We start from the raw sequence: 15,887 nt of genomic DNA on the forward strand, positions 1-15,887 counted from the left end.
GGTTGTCTCAACCTGAGATTTTGTAGATGTGGGAAAACTGAGATTGCTTTCACTGTTGAATACCAGGGAGAATACTGGAGACCACATGAAGCTGGGGTAGCATGGAATACTGTGTCTTCTTTCAAATTCAAAAACAGCCAGTGTGATGATTCCACCCCAGGTAGAGGAAATGTTCCTTGTGACCAGGTTCAGAAATACTACCAGGGCACCGAGGGCCTGGGTAGATGGAACCGATTGGGATCCAGAAGAGATCCATGTGGTTAAACCAGTCATTCAAACTCCTCTCCTTTACACATTGAGCAGTGAAAACCAAAACAAAGTGATAACCAACTCAATATGGAGAGACTTTATTTAAGAAGTTATGGATGCTCCCAAAGGTCAAAATTAGTTCAGTCTTCCTTTTAGTTCCTTAGGAAAGGCAGAGATGAGAGTTAAATGTGCATTGTACAGTGAGTGCTCTTTCCTGCTGAGGAAGTGGTCTGTTGCTGCCAGGCAGTCCTGCCCAGCTCACCCTCACTATTCGGAATCTGAAATAACTACTTGACATCAAAAGTGGGGTTTCTTTTGTCACCATAGAGAATTAAAAAGATACGTTGCATTCATATTTTAGATTCTGGTCTGCTTCTAATTAACAAGGAATCTGGGTTCCACTGTCTAGTATTTAAAATAGAGTTATTCATATGGAACATCAAAATGGGCTCAAAGATAAAGCAAATCCATATTGCCTAAAGTATCTATGCTTAAGGGACAGGCTGGATATTGTGGGGGAAAGGATGGTAAGGAGGGATGAAGCCTGGCTCGGGGCTAGAAGCTGACTTAATGTCCTGGTCAATGTTTATTACCTTTGTGACTTTGGAAAAATGACGCCAGTTTTTTTATGCTTGTGACCTCACTTGTAATGCTAGGGAAGTAGGGTTTAACTTAGCTGCTGCATGACTTAAATTGGAAGGAGCATGTGCTCCAGTTGGCATTCCTTCCTGGTTACACTGTCACCTTTGCCATTAATGACTAACCTAAGGTTTACTGGGCATTCTAGCCCTGTGCAACAGCTCTCAACACACACAACGCAACTGTGCCCTGTGAGGTGAGTAGACACCAACCCAAGCTAAGGATTTGACAGCAAAGGTACACTCAGGTGCTCGATCACTTTTTAAAACCAAATCACTTGTTTAACCTCTGATGTAATTCAATTGGCTTCCACTGCTCTGTTAGAGCAGAATGATAAGTAGGCACTATGGGTATGCAGCAGAGGTAGGTGTTTGGAATATCACTGATAAAACTTATATTAAAACTTTGGTTCTCTTTTCCAAATTAGTTTACTAAACAGAGGGAAGGCATAAATCAATAATTTGTTTATGCAACTTGTTTATCATATAAAATGAATTTGTGGTCCTACAGCTTCTACATAAAATATACTATCCTGTATATTAGCTGTTGGAGAATCTGTTTTGAATAAACATTCTCTATATTTTTCACACAAACCTTGTTTGTGAGCCCACTGCGATGAAACTTGTGATTTATTTCAATGGTAATTACACAACTATAAACTTTTCAGACTGTACATACTACATACTTACAGAACAACTGCACTTAGAGGAACAAGTACATGTTCGGAACATAAAATGGACTTTCACTGCTAGGCAGAGGACACCCATTTGAAAGATTCACTTGGTTAATTGGACTTCCTAGGCTCATGCTGTGTCTTGGGTAAGACAAACAATGTCTCCCATGTCCCTTTATGTCTCAAAGATATTCTACGTGCTTTGTTTAGCTATAATCTCACCATATGCAACTGTGGAGTGCAGTGAAAATGGTTTAGTGTTTTGATAATGGTAGTTTTCAGCAGACTTTCAAAGACGACATATCCAGTTGGTAAACACTGTGTTCTTGCCAGGTGGTGGTGGTGGTCCACACCTTTAATCCCAGCACTTGGGAGGCAGAGGCAGGCAGATCTCTGTGAGTTCGAGGCCAGTCTAATCTATAAGAGTTAGTTCCAGGATAAGCTCCAAAGCTACAAAAAAAATCTTGAAAAACCACAATAATAATAATAATATAATAAAATAAAAAATCATGTTCTTTTTACTCAAGCTAGTGAGTATCTTTTAGAGAAAGAAGACACCTACCACCTTTTGTCAATGTGATGAAAACTCGCCTTGAGCTTATAAATGACCCCCTTAACTAGCTAGAAAGTATAAATAAGCAAACAAATTGGTGCATCTAAATTAGTTGAAATGTTTAACACTGTACAAGACACGATCACCAATCTTATTTTAATTTCTTCTGAGTTTTCTTCTTCATCAACCTTTAAAAAGGAAAGAAAAATAACCTTGACTTTTAAAAATTCTGTGTATGTAGTTTCTTTGCTAAGCTTTGCTAGGGATCTTGGAGTTTTGGCATTGTTCTGTGAGTGGCATTGTTTCTCAAAAGTCATTAAAACTTTAATACAAAAAAATGTACTTTACTCCTTCAAGTAACAACTGTATTCCTGAAGTCTAAAAGATAAGCCTCCTCCGGCGGTGGAGACTGGGATAACATTCAGAAATGTCACTTGGAAGGAGAAGATGGATGAGCAAGTCATCAGCCTCGGACCTCATTTGGCGCCTGCCACAGCCTTGCATCCTTCAGTGACACCTTTGTCCATGCAACCCATCTTTCTGGCAAGGAACCCATCTAAGAATGACTGTGGAAGGAGAAAGAAAGGCTGACCGAGAAGAGACCTCTCCATATGCCGCCATGTTGGCTACCCAGAATGCAGCAGCCCAGAAAAGATGCAAGGGACGGCCCAGCATGTCAAACTCGGGGCCACAGGAGGAAACAGGACCAAGACCCCTGGACCGGGAGGCCAGCCAGCACTCAGAGCTCTTGTTCACTCAAAGAAAGATTGGGCAGATTGAGGATGTCACCTCCATCCCCCGTGACAACACTCAAATGTGGGGCGAGTCACCGTGGTCGCCGCGGTCTGTGAACAGGATTTCTCCAGTTATTTCCTGTCAAGAAATTGCTTTGTGTAAGAAAAAAGCAGAAAACAAGAAACAAAAACAAAACCCTACAAAAACAAAGCAAACCCTCTCCTACTGTATGGCTGCTTGTGGATAATATGAGAATTTATCAAGACCAATGATTTTACCACAAAATAAACTAAAAATAGAAGTCAAAACAACTTTTTCCCAAATGCTCAAACTTGAGATTTCTTACCCATTTTTTGTTTCAAATGGAAGATAGTTTCTGGATAATTCAAGTCAATAAAAATTTAAACCCCAAATTTAAAGTTTACTCTAATTTCACCCCATAGGCTCTTTACTCTTATTGTTTTATAGTGTTTATCTTGATTTTGAAATTCTGTTTATGAATGTACATTTAATTGTAGTTTGAATACAGATGTGTATTTTACTTAGTTTGAGAATCTCTTCGCATGGTAATGCAGAAGTGTGCTAGCTGTATTACTTCTGGGTTTATCTCAAGGAAATAAAGTTTGTACGCAAAAGAAATATGCCCATCTTCAGTGTTATACTTGATATTCATAAGAGCTAAGTCATGGAATCAGCCTAGATGACAGCCAACTGGTAAAGGAGTAAAGAAAATATGGTAGACAAACCGAATGGGATATTATTTATTCATAAACGGAATGAGATTAGATTGTTTGCATGAAAATGGATGAAACCGCAGATTATAGTTAGTAAAATAAACCACACTCGGAATGACCATTATAGTATGTACTCTCACTAAAAAAAAATGAAATAGACTGGCAATGGTGTCGCACGCCTTTAATCCCAGAACTCGGGAAGCAGAGACAGGAGGATCTCTCTGAGTTCCAGGACAGTCTGGTCTACAGAACGAGTTCCAGGACAGGCTCCAAAGCTACAGAGAAACTCTGTCTTGAAAACCAAAAATAAAAACAAAGAATAGAAAGAAAGGAATAGAAGTTTGCTACTAGAACAGCAGGAAAGAACTAGGTAGGGGGAAGAAAATGAAAGGTGAGAGAGGAGAGAAGGCAGAATGGATGCGGTTAGACCATGATTTGCATATTTCAGAAATGCCACTGGGGAACACCTTCTTGTGTGCAGTTAACATGCTAGTAATTATGACTGAAGAGCATTTAGGGCATATAACACCAGTGCTTGATCTTCTGAGATGAAATGCAGTGGTTTTCCACATATTAATATTCCGTGCTGGGATGCTTCAGTAAACGTCTTTGTGTGTGTGTACCATTATTTTATTAAGTGTGTTTTTAGAAAAAAAATCACTGGCCTTGACACTCTGTAAGTCTAAAAGACATTCCTGAGAATTTTCAAACTTTATTTTTTAAAAGCATATTTTCTTGCATCTTTATTAGCAGGTTACTTCTTAAAATTTCTAAACTGGGCTGCGGATATAGCTCAGTTGATAGACTGCTTGCCTGGGATTCACAAGGCCTTGGACTCAGCCTCAGCATCATACAAACAAGGCGCAGGTGCGTTGATGCTCTCCAGTGATCCCTGAACTCAGAGGGCGAAGGAAGACCAGAAGTTCAAGGTCATCTTTAGCTACTATCAAGTAGAAGGACAACCTGGGATATAGAAGATCCTTTCTCAAAAACCAAACCAAAATAAAATAGCGCATCCCAAACAACTTTTAAAAACTTTGACAATTGATAGATAATAGAATAACTGTCTTACTTTAGTTTTATAACAATCAGTGAACACATTTTTATTTCATAAATTGTTCTTTACCTTTGTCTATTTTCTGATTATAGTTTGCTGATTTATTTTTATCTAAGAAATAGTCACTTGGCTCTTTGCAGTATAAAAGTTGTAGTGTTCCTTATAAATATGATTTTTATGTTGGAACTGTAAGTATTAATATATCTGATTTTGGGCACGGTACACAAACTTGTTTCTTCTAAATGATGAGCTAGTTATGTTTAAGCTGTTATGGTTAACCTATTCTTTCCCCATTGCCTTGAAATGCTATGTTTATAACAGGAATTTTTTATATTTATATTTATGGGTTTTTATCTTATTTTATCTATACCAGTGACATGCATTTTGAATCACTGTAACCTGTGATCAATCTTGCTGTCCACTAGAACAAAGTTCCCCTTACTGTTTCTTTTCTTGGTCATCTCACATTTTTCCTTTGTTTTCAATATTTTTAACATGTATTTTAGAAGGTTCTGCATGCATGTGTGCGTGTGTGTGTGCGTGTGTGTGCATGTAAATCTGATATCTTACACTACGTTGAGTGTGACTTTCAAGAATTCTGACCTAACTTACTTGAAGGAGATTAGAGAGGGAGATAGCAGGGTCTGGGGGAGGAGAGGGAAAGGAGAAATAGAATGACGATGCAATCCTAATCTTTGTTGCCTAGGTTCTCTGGGGGTATGTCCTGTAGACTGGTTGTTCTTTGCTTTATGTCTATCATCTACTTATGAGTCAGCACATATTATATTGTCTTTCTGGGTCTGGGTTACCTCATTCAGGATGACTTTTTCTACTCCCTTCCATTTGCCTGCAAATTTCAAGATGTAATTTTTTTCCCCACTGAGTAGTACTCCATTGTGTAAATGTACCATATTTTCCTTATCTATTCTTCAGTTGAGGAGATCTGGCTATTACAAATAATGTTACGACAAACCTGGTTGAGCAAATGTCTTTGTAATATGATTGTGCATCCTTTGGGTATATGCCAAACAGTGGAAATGCTGGGTCTTGAGATAGATGGATTCCCAATTTTCTGAGAAACAATCATACTGATTTTCATAGCAGCTGTACAAGTTTGCACTCCCACCAGCAATGGAGGAGTGTTTTCTTGTTCCACATCCTCTCCAGCATGAGCTGTAATCAGAGTTTTTAATCTTGGCTATTCTGACTGGTGTAAGATGATATCTCAGAGTTGTTTTGATTTGCATTTCTTTGATGATTAAGGATGTTGAGCATTTCCTTAAGTGTCTTTTGGCCATTTAAGATTTTTCTGTTGAGAGACATACATAGATCCACCTAGGAAGGGGCAAAACAGACAAGAACTCCTGAGTAAGGGCAAGGGGGAGGGTGGAAGGGTAGTGGGAAAAAATGTATAGCACATTCCTATCCAAACACTTGAAATGAGAAGGATTTAATAAAAAAAGAAAAACAATCTTAAAAATAAACAGAAAAAGAGAAAAGAATCAGGCATGCTACACACTTCAGTTAGGAAGTCCTTTGAGGCCTTCAGCAAACTTTCCCAGTTTCTTTGCAGAGATTTTATATGGTTCTTTGGCTTATCTCTAGGAATAACATTGGCCTTATTTTAAGAACACTGAATTGGGCTGCTCCCCTTCAGTGTTTGCTTCCTTCTGTGAATTGTCCTGAAGTCTTCAGTGTGCATGGATGCCGGAAAGACCTCTGTGGTACGAGTCTCCTCTGCAAAGTCATGGTATCAAGTTTTCTGTGTCCTGCTCATGTGTTGGAGTCCATGATGTCTCTCCATTTTGTATCAGATTCAGAGGGAAATATGTGAAAAATCCTATGTTCATGGTTTCGATCCGTTTTTATTATTTTATTCAATATTGAGATTTTGTTTTCTAAAACTTATCATTTTTATAGAGCAGAACAAAACAAAAAGCAAGTACTAAACCCAGTAAAGTTTGCACAACCTCTGCCTTTCACTCTCAAACACATGTTTATTACTTTATGCAAATACTAACTGCAGGCTGACTTCCCTGCTGGCCACAGGCACTCTGGGTTTTGGTTTGAGAAGCGACTTTGTAAGAACAACTTTTTATTGTACCAGTCATTTTCTGAGAAGTGATTTGATCTGTTCAACAAAGTAAAAATGTTTTACTGTCTGAAATTTTGGTTTTTAAAAAACACCGAGCTGAAACACCATGTGTAGCTGTTTATTTGTGGATGGTCTAGGCGGCAATGCTCAGCTTCATTGCCTGTGTCACACATGAAAGGGCCCTGGGTACTGGTGATAGCAGTACACCTGTTATCTGGCCCTAGTGCCTTTCAGAGATAAATTGTAGCAGGTTCTGGACCTGCAGCTTTTTAAATGCATGTTTTAATCAGTTAGCTTCGTAGAAGGTTCTAGTCTGAAGATGGCAGCTGCTTTCCAGGAACTTCTCCTTCCCCTTCTCAAAGATGTGGTGTTAGGCTTCTGTAAAGTCTAGGACACACACAAGTGAGAATTGTGGTATTTGCTTTTCTGAGACTGACTTAATTTGTTAATGCAATTGTGTCTATTTGTATCGTCGTTTTTGCAAACAATGTAACTTAGTTCTTCTTTATGGCCAAAGAAAGTTTCACTGCGAACACAATCCCCATTTTCTTATGCACGCCTCTCTTAGGGAACACCACAGTATGCTCCATAGCTTGACAATGTAAACAGTGCTACAGCACTCAGGAAACAGCTCTGCCACGGACATGTAGGATTCATGAAACTAGAAGCTTCTACACAGCACAGGAAACAACCAAGGGAAGAGCCTGCTATTAAAGAACGTAAGGAAATTTTTGCTAGCCACACACTTGACATAGGACTAACATTTAGAATGTACACATAATTCAAAAAGCTAAACATCAACCCAGTCAACACATGGTCTAATGAAATGATTACCAAAAGATGAAGGCCGAATGGCCAATCAACAAGTGAAAAGATCTTCAGCATCACTAACCATTCCAGGAATGATAGCCACAAATAAAACACACACACAAATGAAAACAAAAGCTGCTGAAGAGGTGGACAAAAGGAGCCCTTATTCATTGCTGGTGGAAGTGTTATTAGCCCAAGCACAGTGCAAATCAGTAACAAGGATCCGAGATAGGAAAGCTAGTCCCACTATATGGCCAGTTATATGACTCCACAATATTTACCCTGAAGACTCCATATTAGTGTGTCATAGACAAGTCCTCTCTTGACTTCATGATTCCATTAATGGCATTAATATAACACTACCCTCCAAGTTGTCCCCTCTCCTTCCCTGTGACTTGTGTTTGTGTGAGCTTCAGTCAGACTTTTATTTTCTTTTAAAACATATTTCATATTTACCACATAAAGGGCATCTCTTGTTGGTTTTAGCACAGCTGAAAGAACTCTGGGGTCTTCTTATTTTAATGATTATTGCTGAGACATCTTGCCTTTGGCCTTCACAGTTTCCAGGAAAGAATCGTATGGATATCTTAGGCTCTTAGAGGAACATTTATTTGGTAGAGAAGAAGGAAGGAAACTCACTGAGTTTGTACTAGGTACAAGGCATGACTGGATCATCTGACCATCTCTGAAACCCTGATTGACAGTTACTGTGAGTTCATAACTCTTAATTATCTTTAGCAGTAGAGGAGAAATGATCTTAGAATGTTTACTTCCTTCTTTCTGGGCAGTTAACTAGTCACAGGTCTTAGGACACATAGATCTGTCTGTTTCCTAAATCCATAAGTTTTCCTACCAATCACAAAAACTTTGTAATGATTTTATTGAATAACTGTAACTCCTTACTGCATACTTAATGAGAACCTGGCGAAACAATTACTAAGAGCTTGCTTGAATATAATTACTTTTTAATAATGTCTTGTTATTTTAGATTTCCAGTCAGAAATACTAATTACATTCATTTGTTTCTTCCTTCATCCCCTCCACTGCCCCCTTCTCTCCCTTCTCTCTCACTTCTAATGAAAGTTAACATCATATTCATTGTGTAGCCAAAGATGACCTTTACATTCTGATTCTCCTGCTTCAACCAGATGCTGAGCTTGTAGATGTGAACCACCATACTTATTTAATATGGTGCTAGGTACAGAAACCAGGGCTTCATGTACACAAGGCAAGGACTTTATCAGATGATCTACTTTTCCAGCCCCAAGTTCATTTCTTGAAATACTTTCAAACTAATTGGGTATTGTGGAAATGATGTTTTGATATTAGAAAACATTAAAAATTTGAATACAATTTAAGGAGGTTCCATGCATTTCTCTGATGCCTCTCAGTAGAACCCAGGATAGTATTATATGAGATGACATTTGATCAGTCATTACCCCACAACACTGTGCTTCTCTTGAGACTTGAGCTTAATGATATATGATGTGTTATGAACTTAAGACATAATGTTGTTAGCTAGGAGGAAATATGACTTCCAAACATGAGTCTCTGTGTTTGTGTGTGTATGCATGTGTGTACCATCTAATCTCATCTGTCTTTCTGAAATAGTTATTATATTCTACCCTCTTTAGTTTTTTTTTTTTACTTACCTTTTGTTCTCTAAGCTTCATTATGTGGTCTTTCTTTTGAGTTTTATTCTCTGAGTCATATTTATTCTCTATATTTCTATGTTAAATTACAGATGAGTTTGAGGACCTTAAATAAAGCTCATTATGACTCAATATTTTATGTGTCAGTTTGAGTCACTAGAAAATAATTTCAAGGGGCCTCAGTGTTTGCCTGAGGAAATGGCAAGAAGGCATTTGGCTGTGCCCTCCAAATGCCATTAAAATCAGGACCAGAGCTGATGTTACCTGACTTCTCCAGATGGGTGTGGCCTGACTTCTGTATTTGCCATGACAGTGGCTGGTGACTGGGCTGTGACTGCTTGCTTCTTCATTCACTTTACCTTAGAATTGCTTAAGTTGTGGGTGTACTTTTCCACAATGCTGCACATTCTAAGTAACCAGAAGCAAGAAGACATAAATGCAAATAAATGATTTATTCCTAGCTAAGATGAACATACTCCAATCTTGTCAATGTCCTTAGGATTGTCATGGTATATATGTGTCTTGTCTATTGCATATATTGTCAGGTCTGCTATATATGTCAAACTTTATTGTACTTGCTATTATATTGACAATATTGTGACTTTCCTAATTTTGTTATAAACTCCATCATGGCACCTGTTCTAAATGATTTATTGATTTACTAAGTAGAGTGTAGCTACTCACTAAGTGTCTTTTGAGATAATATTTTGAGAATATCTGAAATGAAATCCAGTGATTAAGTCGCATGTAGTAATCAGGCTAGAGTGGGTTGAGTTGTTGACAAATCTTAGTGATCTTACACATAGATGTTTATTTCTTGCTGGCTGCTTTGTCATGTGATCATCCCGGACTGGGCTAATGGAGGCATCATGCTTTATAGTGGCAGCATCCAGAATGGGGTTGTCCATTCACACTTAGCGTCAGAGAGACCGGACGGTCGTGCGTGGAGCTTTCTGAATTCATTTTCTGATGCAGATTAGTCTTTTTCTAGGTGCAAAGAGGTGGCAGTGTGGAGAACAAATAGAATATTCGACAGATGATAGCATTTTTGTCACAACATGGTAGTGAAACCAGTAACTGTTACCTGAGATTGCCGGATGTAGCTTCCGGAATAGTTCTTAGGTACTTCATACAGATTTCTAAAAATGAAAATAAACTTATTTTCTAGGAATACCACAGGCAGGCTATTAGGATTCCTGGAAACTCACAAAGTGATAAAAGTTTCTATATTTAATTTTTGTTTTCTCTCTCTCTCTCTCTCTCTCTCTCTCTCTCTCTCTCTTCTGATAGCTAAACTGTTTTTATTTAAGGCAGGGCGCTTTTCTGCTCGGAAATTAGTGCCTCCAGAATATATTTCCAATTGCAAACACTTCACTTATTCTGTGAAACAGGCTTATGTTATCCTCCATGTTGATCCTGGGACCCAATTGCAAACACTTCACTTATTCTGTGAAACAGGCTTATGTTATCCTCCATGTGGTCCTGGGACCCTGGTCCCTCTTTTTCAAGGGTAGAGTCACATATTCCTAGACCTAGACATTCTAGCATTGACTCGTCAAGGGGTTTCCCTTCTTAAAGAGAAACTTCTACCATTAATTGAGGTACTACCATGTTCTCATTTCCCATGTTTGCATGAGGACATGGGAGTTTCTGAGATTTCTACTTCTAATCAGAATTTCTTGTGTGGGCACAGGCAAGTTATTATAGATAATATTTTCATGCCTATTTCCATACTCTCCAACCCCATAACCCTTTAGATGTAATTGAGGAACAGAATCATTTGCCTAACAAATGTGTATTGAGAAGTTAAGATAGTGCTAAGGGTTGAAAAACTGACACATATATAACACAATACTTTTATGTGTCCCTAGTGAGTGTTCAATAACTTAAAGTCTCTCCAGAAGCAATGGTTATTCAGGCATCAAAGCTTGGATATATTTTCCTGTGCAGGGAAAGTCTTCTCTCATTTGTTTACCTGAAAAAAAAAGTATCTATTCTACAACAAATAGTCAATAAGTATCTATTCTTCAGCTCCACTACATAGAATTGGTCACTCTGCCTTTTGCATGCTGTGCTACCGCTACTCCATTGCATATTGTGATGGCATTATAGCACTCGTTACATTACTGTAGTACACTATTTTTTCCCTATTAGATGTTCTTGAAAGTAAAGAATTCTGTCTGTCTTACCTCTGTATATGGACACATTTTGATGCTTTTATGTAATAGGTACTCTCAATGATGTCTGTATCCTGGATGACATAGGGGATTACCTAATACTTTATAGGAAAATATTTTTAAAATATTTTCAAACTTGGGCATCAGTGTGAAAGAGGAGGAAATAAAGACATGTTCCCTCATTTATTTTGGTGACTTTTCTTTTTTAAGGCAGGGTTTTGCTATGCATTCTAGGTTGGCCTGAAATTTGCTATGCAGTTCAGGTTGGCCTTGAACATACGGTCCTGTTTCCTCAACCTTCTGAATGTTGGGATTGCAGGCATGAGAAAATACACTTTTACTCAGACTTAGTCAGCATCTCAATTTTGCCTACTTTAGCCCAGGTTGGCCAAGAACTTACTGTATAGCCCATGATGGCCTTTAAACCCTTAATCTTCCTGCCTTAGACTTCAAAGTGCTCAAGTGTTATAATTCAGGTTTCAAGATCCAATCAATAGTCACTTATTTCTTCAGGCATCTCACTATTTAAGCACTCAGTGATGGAGATGAAACATGAAAGTGGTTGGCTCTAAGGCAGTCCAGAGACAAAGCTCTGCTTAGAAGATCCATCAGGATCAGAGTGGGCATAGCATGCTGGAAGTGTTCTCAATACTGAGGAGTTAACATAATTTTATGATGCCAATTTGGACACATAGTTAAGTTGTGATGCCATAGATTGCAATAGAAAATGCTGGAAGAGCAGGGTTAGCGAAGATGAACAAGTGTCCAGAAGGAGGTCATCATGAGGAAGAACAAGGTATAAAGACACACACACACCACGATGCCCATTAGTTTGTATGTTAGCTTAAAAATCAGTTTCTTAACAAGGATGACATGACCACCAGGATTCAGGCAGCTCTCTCTGTGGAAGGAGACGTTGTAAAGGTGATGTGAGCAGAATTTACTGGGCGTCATGGTGGCACTGGCAGATCCCTGTGAGGCATTCTTCCCTTGGGAAGTCAAAGGAAGGGGAGATGAACCAAGGTACGTAATTAACATGATGAGTAAATTCAAAAGCTTCTCCTAGGATTAACTTGACAGACAAGGAAACAGGGTCTAAGGCATAGTTTACAACTGCAAATTCTTTTTTGCTTGTTTTTTATTTTAAAATTTTTTTAATTAATTTTGCATACCAACCATAGTTCCTCCTTCCTCCTCTCCTCCAACTTCCCCCATTCACATCCACTCCTCAGAAAGGGTAAGGTCTCCCCTGGGGAGCCAAGAAAGCCCTGCACATTAAGTTGAGGCAGGACCAAGCCCCTCCACTCTGCATCAAGGCTGAGCAAGGCATACATTGTAGGGAGTGTGCTCCAAAAGGTCAACTCATACAGCTGCGAATTCTGTTAAAAAGAACATATAAATGTATATTATAGCTTTATTTCAGTAAATCTTTATTAAAGTTAATTGTCATACACAACAGTAACAATCTCTGGCTGAACTGAAGGTGAAGTTGGAGGCTCTGTTCCTGCGTAGCTCTTCCCATCAGAGCAGTGGCTTTGCTGAGGTCTTGTAGTACATAACTGCAGAAATACATTTCGCTTCTTCAATCATTTATTGTCTAACAATTGTTTCGCCGTCAGCATACTAAACGGGTAAGACTTTCATTTCATCCAAAGGGTTAATGCTCCCGGCAAGACTTCAGTTCTGTTTCTTCCGTCTTCTGGGTCACAAAGAAATAACTGTGAGCAGTGTGTTGCCCATGACAACACACTCCCATCTTGTGGCTTGCTTTGAGCCAGGTAGCTTTCCTGTTTTGATTTTTCTCAGAGTAAAATTTGGGACAAATGAGAAAAATACTTGCTCAAAGCAAGAAGAGGAGAAATGAAGCCGCACATTATTTTATTAGAGAATTCCTTATAGGGATAAAATCAAATCAGACATTGTAGGATAATTTAAAAATAACGTAAAACCAAATACTTACAAGGCTGAAGTTTTATGATGCGTGCAATAATGAAACCCCTGATGCATTTGTAAAGACAAAGCCGAAGAAGGCAGCTATTATGGCTGGCTCTGAGCCAATTTTGTTTTGCCTGAAGGTTCCAGTGACTGAAAGTTTGGTCTCCAGGGTAGTGTATTGGGATGTGTTACAGGACTCTAAGAAGTGGGATCTATACTGGTGTGTTCTCCTGCTTCAGTGGGTGGCTCTGTAGGAGCAAGCCATGATAAGCTAAGTATGGGCAGGTCACCCAAAGGAAGCTCTTTACTTCCAACCATTATCACCTGCTAGAGAAGGACTCAGCCATTGATAAATTTAATAGAGGCCTGAGTCCCGGCAGTTTACCCTGAAACAACAGCTGGCTGCAATAAGAGCCACAAACTGAGATTACCGAGCCCCACCCAAAACCAGACCATCCATAGGAAATGCCTAACGTTCCAACCCCTGTAGATAGGATCACCTGCCAGAACACACTCATCAGGACATCGCTAGACAAAAGTCAGCCAATCAGGGGTCCTGAACGTCAGAAAGCCCTCACCCCCACATTTACTACTATATAAACCCAATTCTAACTGAGCTTGGGACTCTCCGTTTATTCCGATATGTTGGACATGTGGAGAGACTGAGTTTGCAAACTTGCTTAAAATAAAGGCTCTTTGCTTTTACATATGGGGCTCAGTTTCCTTGTTGGCTTTTGTGGGGTCTTCACGGATTTGGGCACAACAGGCTCCATATGCTTGCATATATGGGCAGCAGTAGTTGGAAGTAGTGGGTTGTCAATATTCGGGGGAGAACATGAAGGGAGTCAGAGAGAGAAATGGGGGTAGATATGAACATGTTTCATTCAATACATGTATGCAGTTCTCAAGAATAAAGAAAATTTATAAAAAAATTAGAAGACTGAAGGGGGGCTGTTTGCAATCCTGGTGTACCCCTTTGAAGTTCCTTGAGGAGACTGCTAATATAGGAGGAAGCCTGGCTCACCTCATCCTTCCTGCTCCTAGGTGAAGAGGTTATCATGTGATTGTTCTTATATACCCTCTGCCTGCTGACTACCCCATGTGGTGATGTGGCCAAGGGCAGCCCTTGCCGAACCTGAGCCATGTTTAACATTTGACCTTCGGTGTACTGTTACAAGAAATGGGCTTCTTGTTTTGTCCTGCCTGTCCAGCTACCTTACACCCAAAATAACCACACAGAATCTGTATTAATTAAAACACTACTTGGTCATTAGCTCTAAATTCTTATTGGCTAACTCTTACATATTAGTTTAACCTATCTCCACTAATCTGTGTATCGCCACATGGCAGTGGTTTACCGGAGATTCTAACTGGTGTCCATCTCCAGTGGAGGATCCATGGTTTCTCTGACTCTGCCCTTCTTTCTCCCAGAATTCAGTTCTGTCTTCTCCACCTACCTAAGTTCTGCCCCTATCAGCTAGGCCAAGGCAGTTTCTTTATTCATTAACCAATGAAAGCAACACATGAGCAGTAGACCCTCCTACACAAGTGTACTAAACTACAAGCTAAGTAATTTTGTTCACTTTCTAAGTTGCCTGTGTTAGGAATTTCTTTACACCGATGAAGAGTTGACTAAGCACAGTGTGAGAGACCGATGAAACAGAATGGAAGCTCGAGACCAAATCTGAAGTCTGATTTCACCAAGACTTTCAATTCTGCTAAATAAAAAAAGAGATCAGCGATAGAGTCTCATGTAGTATTAAGATGTATCAGTAAGCACTAACATGTTGGTAAATGTCATTACTTGTCCCCTGCGTCGTCTTGCTTGAAGTGTAAGTACTCAGTTGACACTATGGGGTTTCAGAATAGATTTGCTTGCAATGACCTAGGCACTGTTTCTGATAGACAACCCCCAAGTTCTTCTAATTCTTATACAAGGATACTGTTACACTGAATTCTAGAGGCCGCCTGAGTTTGCTTTTTAAAGGATGCAGATAAAGCCCCTCGAAGCACTTACACAGCACCTCAGGCAAGCCTTAGGTAGACAGAAGGCTATGCCCTACCTAGGGGAATGTTTCTGCCCCATTCCTTCCCCGGAGACTGTACTAGAGACATTGTATCCTGCAGCTTTGTACTGGATCAGCAAGATGGAACAGATCCTGTAACTGGAGTCTCAGCTGATGCTTGCGATAACTCAGAAACATTCACCTTCCACTCTCTGTAATTTGGGCATTGCTATCTTGGAAGCTGCTTGATAGTTTAGACGATAGTGAAATTAAGTCCCATAAACAATGTGGTGTGTGCAGTCAGTTTCTCAGGAAGCTGAGTTGAGGATTCTTGAATATGCAATTGCCAGTGAGTTAAAATCAAGACAGGAGTCAGTCCCTTACAGGGGTTGCTTTTATTTGGGAGTAGGTCCCTGGCTGTGGCGGACAGATGCTGCATTCCCAGGGAATGAGAAGCATCAGAAGGCTCTTTGTGTAGTTTTTGCTTGTAAATATTTTAAATTTGATTTTAGTCACAATATAACTTTAGGTTTTTCCCATTTAAAAATTTAATTCACTATGCTTAAAAGTAT

At 39.3% G+C, this 15,887-nt stretch overlaps 1 pseudogene; it reads left to right on the plus strand.

Moving 5' to 3' along the window:
• The first annotated feature begins 1,234 nt into the window (after positions 1-1,234).
• LOC130888236 (40S ribosomal protein S14-like) overlaps positions 1,235-15,887 on the plus strand; it is a 33,751-nt pseudogene continuing 19,098 nt past the window's right edge.

Source organism: Chionomys nivalis, chromosome 16, assembly GCF_950005125.1.
Source record: "Chionomys nivalis chromosome 16, mChiNiv1.1, whole genome shotgun sequence".
In the NCBI taxonomy this organism is placed as follows: domain Eukaryota; kingdom Metazoa; phylum Chordata; class Mammalia; order Rodentia; family Cricetidae; genus Chionomys; species Chionomys nivalis.